Source organism: Triticum dicoccoides, chromosome 5B (assembly GCF_002162155.2).
Source record: "Triticum dicoccoides isolate Atlit2015 ecotype Zavitan chromosome 5B, WEW_v2.0, whole genome shotgun sequence".
Classification (NCBI taxonomy): Eukaryota; Viridiplantae; Streptophyta; class Magnoliopsida; order Poales; family Poaceae; genus Triticum; species Triticum dicoccoides.
Window position 1 is genome coordinate 649,317,215 of NC_041389.1, and position 10,247 is coordinate 649,327,461.

At 47.4% G+C, this 10,247-nt stretch overlaps 1 pseudogene; it reads right to left on the reverse strand.

Annotated features, from left to right (window-relative positions):
• Positions 1-917: 917 nt before the first annotated feature.
• Positions 918-2,064, reverse strand: LOC119310387 (annotated as a pseudogene).
• Positions 2,065-10,247: the final 8,183 nt, after the last annotated feature.

The following is a 10,247-nucleotide window of genomic DNA, read 5'->3' on the forward strand; positions in this document are numbered from 1 at the left end:
CGCGCCCGTTCGGCGGAGAGGCTGGCGAGGACGAAGACGAGGGCGAGGGGTGGAATGGGGAGAGAGCACCGCTGTGGGCGAGGGATTTCAGGCACAGATTTCGAAACCGCCGTCCACGACCCCCTCTCCTCCCGCCTCTATGGCTTACATGTGGGTCTCCTCACGTTCGGATATGGACAAACCGCCCACGACTGCGCCGCGGGGCCAATCCGGTGTCACCTGGCGCACCCGGACGCGATCACTCGCGTGATCGTGCGGCCAGAAAGCGGCCGCCCGGTTCGTTTAGTTAGTGCGCGTGCACTTTGAAGGATTTAGGCACAAACAAAGAGTGGTGAGGCAAAGCACACGTCAACTTCTAATATCATTGATATTCGCCTCGATACAAGAGGCAGTTGTGACCCTTGTAGTCTATCGGCCGGCACCACCCAACACCTTCTCGTCTTGTCTAATTTAGCACGCGATCATTCTATCCTACTTCAAGGCATCAAAGTATGTAATTATATCATTGAGATCTAGCCATTCAGGGCTGTTTGCGTAAAAAATCATATTTATAATGTTATACCTTGAGGATAGAATTTTGTGTGTGTTTAATCTTAAATTATTCTCATGCATGAGGAAAGGCCATCATAGAATTGATTGCTAATGTTGACCGTATGGGTATCAAATGCCCAACGAAGATTGCACACACAAGAAGGAAGCTTTGCTAGAAATTGGCGCTCGAGATAAAATCAACGATGTACTAAATAAAAATTCTGGGTATATAGGAGAACTTTCACATCATTCAATCACTTGAGAATTAATATAACTATGCTTAGGTCCATTTAGCACTAAGCTGACAATCCCTACGGCAAATGGGTATGAGAAATTTATCAAAATAAGTGGTTCATATAATTTGGTAAATCTATCAATGCAATTGCTCATGCTTTACGAAGCTTTCTTCTGTTCTCCAGTGCGTCCAGTATGAGAGATGGGCAAGTCACTTTGAGATCTTTGAAGCCTTGGGTTGCCACCACGGCATCCATAGCATTGTCATCTGATCTTTCAATAAATTCAAGGCAAGCATCTTTAAGTTTGTGGCAGTTATGTTGGTCAGCTAAAGCCAATGTGGTCGCCACGGTGTCCGCATTCAGATCCTCGTAAAGAATGCTTTGGCAAACCATCTTAAGCATGTCCATGGCATATCTGTCCGCAGCCACCAGTAAAAGTTGGACCATCTCGATATTCTCATCTCCCTCAAGGTCCCCGCCGCCACGAGGCAAAGAATCAGTATAAATGAAATGGAGCAAGGCTCTGAAGACGGCAGGCTGCATGTCCTCGATGGTAATGCATTGCCCCAGCCTCGCCTCCCTCATCGGTCCGTAGAGCTCTACTCTTAGAACAGGCGACCGCATAGCAAGAACAAACCTATGCGCTTCGATGGTCTCTCTCCCCAACAATGAAACTGACATCGAATCCCTCCTTCTCATCCAGCAGCCTGCCAACATGTTCAGCCAAGTCAGACGGTGGCATGTCGATTTTGGGCGGAGATTTGGGTTTGGTAACATGTGGCTTTTCAAAAACAGTGACGATGCATTCGATCGTGAGGCGATCATCCTTGTGGTACGCGGACCCCTTGATCTCGCTTCGCTTTTCGAAATAAGGATCAGGCGGGGCAAACTTAGTGGTATCAGCGGAATTGAAATTCCTAGGTCCTATTTTACACACTAAAGACGATAATCCGGTGCACTTGTCGACTAGCCTCAGTTCACAGGACGCCCGAACTTCGGTGCTCTTGCTCATAAGCTCAAGATAAACTGAGATGTAATCTGGGCATCCTTCGCCGTTTCCATCCGGGTACAAGCGGATGGCCCAGTCGTGGCCGCCCACAGCGAAATTCCCGGACCCGACGTAGCTGTGGTGGCCCATGCCCCTGAGCTTGTTGTAACCCAAGACGTCGAACACATGTGTGCCTTCAGACGCCTCCGTCGTGCATGTGGACACCGTCTTGCATGCAAGATTGCCGGGCGCCCGAGGAGAAAGGAACGCCGCGACAGAGCGGCCGATGGTGTGAAAGGGAAGGCACATGGATCCCCAACGGGCCGGGGAGCAGAGGGAAGGGAACCACAAGGATACGCAGCGGCCGTAACGAGAGAGGAAGACGGCGAAACGACCTCGGAGTTGCTGGGACTGGGGTTTCTTTCTCCTTCTTTGACGTGGGGATTGGTTTCTGGTCTGCTTTATAATACACTTCCCAAAAACACAAACCGGCAGGTATTGGAAGAAGAGATTTGTTTTCTCAAGACTAATCGAAAAATTCCTAATGAGAGATTTAAGAAAAAGAATCCTATAATCTGCTACTACTTCTCACGATCACTGCCGGAGCTAGATGCGCACGAAACCAGGTTTCGACGGTGGAGACTATTTAACTTGAGAAAGATCCGATGGGGCCACCAGAATTATGTTTAATTATTTTTGGCAATTACTTTGTTACATGCACAATGGTTCTATCTCAGTAGTGTCAGGTAGGATAAACGTTAAGATAGAAGAACGAGAAGTCATAAGAAAAGGCTCGTCTTCTCTTATTTAAGAGATGATCTCTTAGCATAATATGCCACATCATATTTTTAGGAATAATTAGTTATAGTAGAAAAGACTAAGAGAAAACTCAATGTATATATGCTTTTATTGTCATCTCTAAATTACACGCAAGACTTAAGAAAAGGCCATCTTGTCAACCATTGTACAGCCCTAATGATTATATGCTACAGCCCTAATGATTATATGCTACCTTTCTAAAATAAAGCAAGATATCCATGTGGCAGGATCATGAACTAAAATAAAGCATGCGATCAGGTTAATTGTTTGGTCGACAGTTATTAGGGCATCTCCAACGCCAACGCGCACATAAGTTCGGACCGCGTTGTCCAGACCGCGGAAGCCATCCAACACGGGTCTATATCAGTCCGCAAGACGGTCCGGACGCAATTTCTCGCGTAAATCGGAGACAGGTATAGGGGGCCTTTGCGGGCGTCCGGACCGCTGCCGCACCCACTTCTGATCATCGTGGCCCGCCCAAAACCTTCACTCGCCCGCGCGCGTTTTCCGCCCCAGCGCCGCTCCAGCGTGTCATTGCCCATTCATGCCCAGTTAGAGCGGACGCAACCTCTGACTAGCGCCGGCATTGAAGCGGCGCCCCGGCCGAGAGAGCGCTGCTCGTGCCGCTTCCTGGTACAGGCGACTACTCCGTGTTCAAACGACACGACGGTCGTCCATCCATCTAGTTGTCGCCCACATTAATGAAACACAGTTGCCGAGGCGGCTACTCCGGAGCCACCCATCTGTCCCTCTGCCGCTCATCGTTGCTATATAAACTGTAGCCCCGGCCATAGCCACAGTCATCCGCATCTGATCCCTTTCTCTTCTCCGCACCACTCCCCCCATGGCTTCATCGCGCTCCAACGCTCTCTGGCACGGGCTGACGCCTGAGCAGAAGAAGGAGATGGTCGCCATTGCTGCTGGCTGGCAGGCCGACAGGCAGCCAGAGGACGACGATGTCCCAATGGAGGACGCGGCCGACGACGAGCCTCCTCGTTCGTGCCACCCTCCTCGTCCGTATCACGAAGTGACACATCTCAATCATATCTATAATTTTTAATTGTTTCATGCTATTATATTACCACTTCTTTATATTTTTAGTATCATTGTATAGATAAACGGTAAGGTAAATACTTTTGGTATTTTTGTTTTATATAGCGGAAAGTAAAAGATTGCCAAATAGTAGATCGGAAACTTATATAATGGAAAATAGAACTTATATGATGGAAAAGAGACCCGGGGGCCATATGTTTCACTAGTGGCTTCTCTCAAGATAGCAAATAATACGGTGGGTGAACAAATTACTGCCGAGCAATTGATAGACGAGCGCATAATTATGACGATATCTAAGGCAATGATCATGAACATAGGCATCACGTCTGTGTCAAGTAGACCGACTCCTGCTTGCATCTACTACTATTACGCCACACATCAACCGCTATCCAACATGCATCTAGAGTATTAAGTTCATAAAGAATGGAGTAACGCATTAAGTAAGATGACATGATGTAGAGGAACTAGCTCAAGCAATATGATGAAAACCCCATCATTTTATCCTCGATGGCAACAATACAATACATGCCTTGTTGTCCGTACTATCACTAGGAAAGGACAACGCAAGATTGAACCCAAAGCTAAGCACTTCTCCTATTGCAAGAAAAACCAATCTAGTAGGCCAAACTAAACCGATAATTCGAAGAGACTTGCAAAGATATCAAATCATGAATATAAGAATTCAGAGAAGATTCAAATAATATTCATAGATAATATGATCATAAATCCACAATTCATCGGATCTCGGCAAACACACTGCAAAAGCATATTACATCGAATAGATCTCCAAGAACATCGAGGAGAACATGGTATTGAGAATCAAAGAGAGAGAAGAAGTCATCTAGCTACTATCTATGGACCCGTAGGTCTATGGTAAACTACTCACGCTTCATCAGAAGGGCAATGGTGTTGATGTAGAAGCCCTCCGTGATCGAATCCCCCTCCGGCAGGACACCGGAAAAGGTCCCTAGATGGGATCTCACGGGTACAGAAGGTTGCGGCAGTGGAAATGTGTTTTCATGGCTCCCCCTGATGGTTTTGGGGTATAAGAGTATATATGGGCGAAAGAATTATGTCAGTAGACCCACGAGGGGCCCACAAGACAGGGGGCGCCCAACCCCTGTCACGACCGGTTTTTCAATAAAACACTTATTGAGAAAATCGATCTCTCGATCCCAGTATAGGAAGAGTTATCCTTACTGGTAGACAAATACTTGAATACAGAAGACCAGTAGCATCAAATATATTACAGGGTTGAGCTGAGGCTGCTCAACAATTTATTACAAACACGCCAATATTGTACATAAGGGCGGTTATGACACAGGGGTGTGGTGACATGCTACTAGCTCGAGATAAAAGTGGTGGTGGATAACTTGACTCCTAAACTGGCAGCTCATCGAGCGTCGAGGTGAGGCTCGATGAATTTATTTCTAGGGTAGCGGAAGCGGATATAATACAGTGACCAAATCCAGGGTCGCACGAGACTGACTGGGAGCGTCGGACTCGCTATCGAATTCTTCATCCATGAGATCGCCTTCATCAACATCTGGCCAAATCAACAAGCCAGGTGAGTACTTTGAAAGTACTCGCAAGACAGTTCGGACAAAAGATATAACAAATGCATGCATGAATGCTTCATGAGCAAAATAATAATGCTCATTCAAATAATAAAAATCTGCACGACATGGTAAGTAAAACAAACAACTGAAAACCGATCGGGTGTCTGGAGCGACGCCTCGAAGGGTAAATAAATAAATAATCATGCCGCAGTCGGGCGTCTAAGCGACACCACATAAAGGGCTTATATTGAAAAGTAAGAGACAAGCGTGCCACAGTCGAACGTCTGGGCGACATCGCAGAAAGGGCTTTTATTGAAAATAAATAACAAGCATGCCACAGTCGGACGTCTGGGCGACATCGCAGAAAGGGCTTTTATTAAAAATAAATAACAAGCGTGCCACAGTTGGACGTTTGAGCGACATCACAGAAAGGGCTTATATCAAAAGTAAATAACAAGCGTGCCACAGTCGGACGTCTGAGCGACATCACAGAAAGGGCTTATATCAAAACAAATGACGAGAGAGCCACAGTCGGACGTCTGAGCGACATCGCAGAAAGGGCTTATATCAAATGTAAATAACAAGTGTGCCACAGTCGGACGTCTGAGCGACATCGCAGAAAGGGCTTATATCAAAAGTAAATAATAGGTTAGTCCATCCACAAGAATAAACATTTAACCGGACTTAACACTCATGTGGTTCACCGGAGTTTTGTCACTGAGACTGACATTTGATAAGATAAGATGAACACAGTACTTGGACATGTACAAGATGATTCAAAGGATTTTTGACTCTGCAGAGTTTGTACTAATTGCCCACAGCCAACGGATTTCCGTAGTCACGAAGGACTAGTTCCGTTTACGGTATTTCGGTAGAAACACATCTAACCAGTACACACCCATTCCACCTCACGATGCCAGGAATCACCCTAGACAACGTCCAAGAAAAACCTTGAGACGGGGAGGTCACAACCTCGAATAGCATGGGATCAAATTTCTATACGTGCGCTCTAAGGGGTGCCCCCCTCTCGGTCCCAACCGGAAACACCCATGCCCCTTGACCGGATGACGGGCTTTAATCCAGGGCCATGGAACCCTCATCCCAGCCTCTCTATTTGGTGTGTACCAGGAAAATGGTTTGCAACTTACTATGCCATATTCCTTGCGGAAAACATATGGTAGTACAGGAAGGAAAACGAATGGGAACGTGACTTGATTCACGTTGATGCTGAAGTCAAATGGTCTGGCATAAGACTGGCATGCCACAACACTGCCATCTTACCCATTCTCATGCCATCACATGGCCATGCAAACTTATATCCAACAACATATGGATTTCCGAAACTCACTTGCTTCACCTTTGCATGAAATATAACATTTAACGAAATGCTCATAAACATGCCATGAAACTACTAAAATGCAAACATGCAACAACCACTCATCATATCAAAAGTTCAAACATGCTTGCCTGGTTCTGAGTAGTCGGAGTCTAACTTGGCGAAATTCGCGGCTCCGTCACCTCCTCCGGTATCTACGGTATAAGAAAAATACGTACTTAACGTAAATACCGTAGTGCACAGAAAAGTGTTCCAAATATTTTTCAAATATATATGACAAAAAATAGACAGAAAAGTAAAGATGACAGAAAAAGAATCAATCAAAAATCATTTTCTGTTTAAAAGTTATAAAGGTTTTAAAACTAGGGACCCATCTGTAATGAAACAGAGAGTTCCTAGGGGGTCAACTGATAAAAACAGAAAACGATTCGGAAAAAGAGAAAACACTGACGAGGGGGTCCCACCCGTCAGGTTTAAATTTTCAAAGGGGAAAAACAGGGCTCGACGGCGCCCGAGAGCTGCGGTGGTCGCCGGCGGCGATCCACGGCAAGGCAAGGGGATTGGGCGGTACCTACGTGTTCAGCGTGTCCTTCCGCGTCGGTGGGTGGTGGTGGTGGTCGCCGACGAGCACTACGTCGACGGCGGCCCTTGCTCCGGCGGACGGCGGCTCGGGTGGAGTTGGATCTCGTCGGGGAGGGATGTGAAGGTCAAATCGAGGCTTGGGTTAGCTCACTAGGTGCTCGAGGTGGCTACTGACAAGGTCTGGGCGTCGGGGGTGGCCTCACCGGAGTGAATCGAGCTGGTGGCCGAGGCGGATCGGGGCGGCCGGAGTTGGGGGAGGAGACCTCCTCGAGGTCCTCCTAGTGGCTTGGCGGAGTGTTGGCCAGGTGTAGTGGTGGTGCGTGCTCGAGAGCGAGCTCGGGGCTCCTTTTTATAGGCGATCCGAGGCGGTGGCCGTGAACGGAGTTCTCCGGCGATGGTTACGGCGGCGCAGAGCTTGGTCGGGGAGGTTTAGGGAGTTGGGCGTCAACGTGGAGTTCCACCGGTTCCGTTTTGACACTAAACGAGCTTGGATTAGGAGTCCTGTGTGGATTCGATGGAACGAGGCGGCGCGGGCCCGTCGGCGGCAGAGGGCGCGCCCTGTGCTTGCCGGGCCACGACGATGGTGCTGCGGGGCTGCGCTGGCAAGCATGAGCCACGTGGAGGGCTAGGGAGCAAAGGGCGGTGTAGAACGGCGTAACGGGCCGGTGCTGGCTCCGTTTGGCCGCCATGGGCGGCTCTACCACCGCAGAGGCTGCCGGCGTTCGAGATGCTCGCCGCCACCGACGCCTGCATCCGTCCAAGCGGGCGTGCGGTGCTCTGACCAGGGAGAAGGGGGCGTGCGCAAAGCGCCAGGGTGCACGGGTGATCAATGACAAGTCACTGACGAAAACGACACTGCAGAAAACTCTGAAACTGAATTTTACTGAAAGTGCACAGGAACAGTGTCGGCCAAGTGTTCGACGAAATGATTTTGGTATGAGGGGAATTTTCCTTGAGCTGATTTTTGGTGGGGTGGCCTCTCATTGCATCTGGGGGCTGCCTGAATTTTGGTAGAATTTTTGGGGAATAGGAGATATGAATTTCACCAAATTTGAGAAATCTGGTCCAAACTTGCAGAGAGAGGAACTTGAAAATTTTGAAAAGAGGAAGAGTGGATCTTGATGGTTCTAGGTTATGGGTGCTAGATTATCCAGAGGAGTTGGTTTGAGATAAAAATTCAAAGGAAATTAGGCACTTCCTTTGTAGAGCATCTAGGCTTAGTATATATGGCAGAGTTGTTTTTGGGAGAAAGATAGATGGAATAAAATCCAAAAATGGATTTAACTTGTTGGGACAGAATGTTTGGATTGTCCCAAGGTGGAGGGAGGGGTTTTGGGAGGATTTACCACAAGAGGCATGGTAAAACCAAGGATGGTTCAACACAAAAGAGTATCTCAAAAAAAATCTTTGGAGGTTTCTTTTTAAAAGAAAGTAAATTTCCAAGAAATGTTTTTGAGAATGGAAACTTAGAAGAAAGGTTTTTAACAACAAAACACCAGGGTTGCAAAGGATGCAAAAATCAAAGCCCTTGCCAAGGGAAAAAGTTTTTGAGAGAGAGAGATTTTAGAAAGGATTTAAATGGCCTTTTTCAAACCAAGCAAGGTTTTTGCTGAAAACAACAACAAAAATTTTGGAGTGTCACAGCACCTACCCCCTTAGGAAAAATCTCGTCCCCGAGATTTCAGCTGATCCTTAAACAGGTGTGGGTGCTCTGTCCGAAGAAAATCCTCTCTTTCCCAAGTTGCTTCACTCTCGGTGTGATTGCTCCACTGAACTCTGGAAAACTTGATGGTTTTCTGTCGGGTCCTCCTTTCAGACTCCTCTAATATTTTTATTGGATGCTCCCGGTAGGTGAGGTCTGGTTGCACGTCAATGTTTTCATGGGATACTTGCTTCTTTGGATTGCTTACGTACTTCCTCAACTGCGAGACGTGGAACACGTCGTGGACATCGGATAATTCTTCGGGTAAGTCTAGCTGGTAGGCTACCGTGCCTCTTCGGGCCACTATACAGAATGGTCCGATGAATCTTGGTGCTAGCTTTCCCTTAAACTTGAACCGTTGCAGGCCCCTCATAGGAGATACTCGTAGGTACACAAACTCTCCGGGTTCGAAACTGATTTCCCGATGCTTTATATCGTAATAACTCTTTTGTCGACTTTGAGCGGTCTTGAGTCGATCCCTAATCATCTTAACTTTTTCCTTGGCCTCCTTGAGCATATCTGGGCCGAAGATATGGCTGTCTCCGGTCTCTGACCAATTTAGCGGTGTACGGCATCTTCGCCCGTACAGAGCTTCAAATGGTGCCATTTGCAGGCTGGCCTGGTAGCTGTTGTTGTATGCGAACGTGGCGTATGGCAAGCTTTCTTCCCAACTGGTTCCATAGGTGAGGACACATGCTCTCAGCATGTCTTCTAGAATTTGGTTTACGCGTTCAGTCTGTCCATCAGTCTGGGGGTGGTATGCGGTACTGAATGCTAGTTGAGTTCCCAGTGCCTGTTGTAGGTGATCCCAAAACCTAGAGACGAATTGTGTGCCTCTGTCAGATATTATAGTCTTTGGGACTCCATGCAGGCAGACGATACGGGCAAGATAAAGCCGGGCAAGCTTCTGAGTGGTGTGAGTTGACTTCACCGGGATAAAATGTGCTACCTTAGTTAATCTGTCGGTGATGACCCATATGGCATTATTTCCGTGTCCTGACCGAGGTAGCCCAACAATAAAATCCATTCCAATCTCGTCCCATTTCCACTCGGGTATCTTGTTTGGCTGTAATAGTCCGGCTGGTTTCTGGTGCTCGGCCTTGATGCGTTGACAAGAATCACAGCATGCAATGAATGTGGCTATGTCCCTTTTCATACCGTGCCACCAAAAATTTTCCTGAAGGTCCTTGTACATTTTTGTTTCTCCAGGATGGATTGAATACGGAGCGGTGTGGCTTTCAGCTAGAATCTGCTGTTTGAGGTCCTTGATATTTGGTACGCAAAGTCTTTCTCCGTACCACAATATTCCCTGCTCGTCTATGTTGAATTCTGAGGCCTTGCCCAAACTTACTTTCCTTTTTATGCCATCAATGCTGGGGTGTCCATGATGAGCCTCCTTAATCTTTTCCATCATGGTAGGCTATATTTCCAAATTCCACAC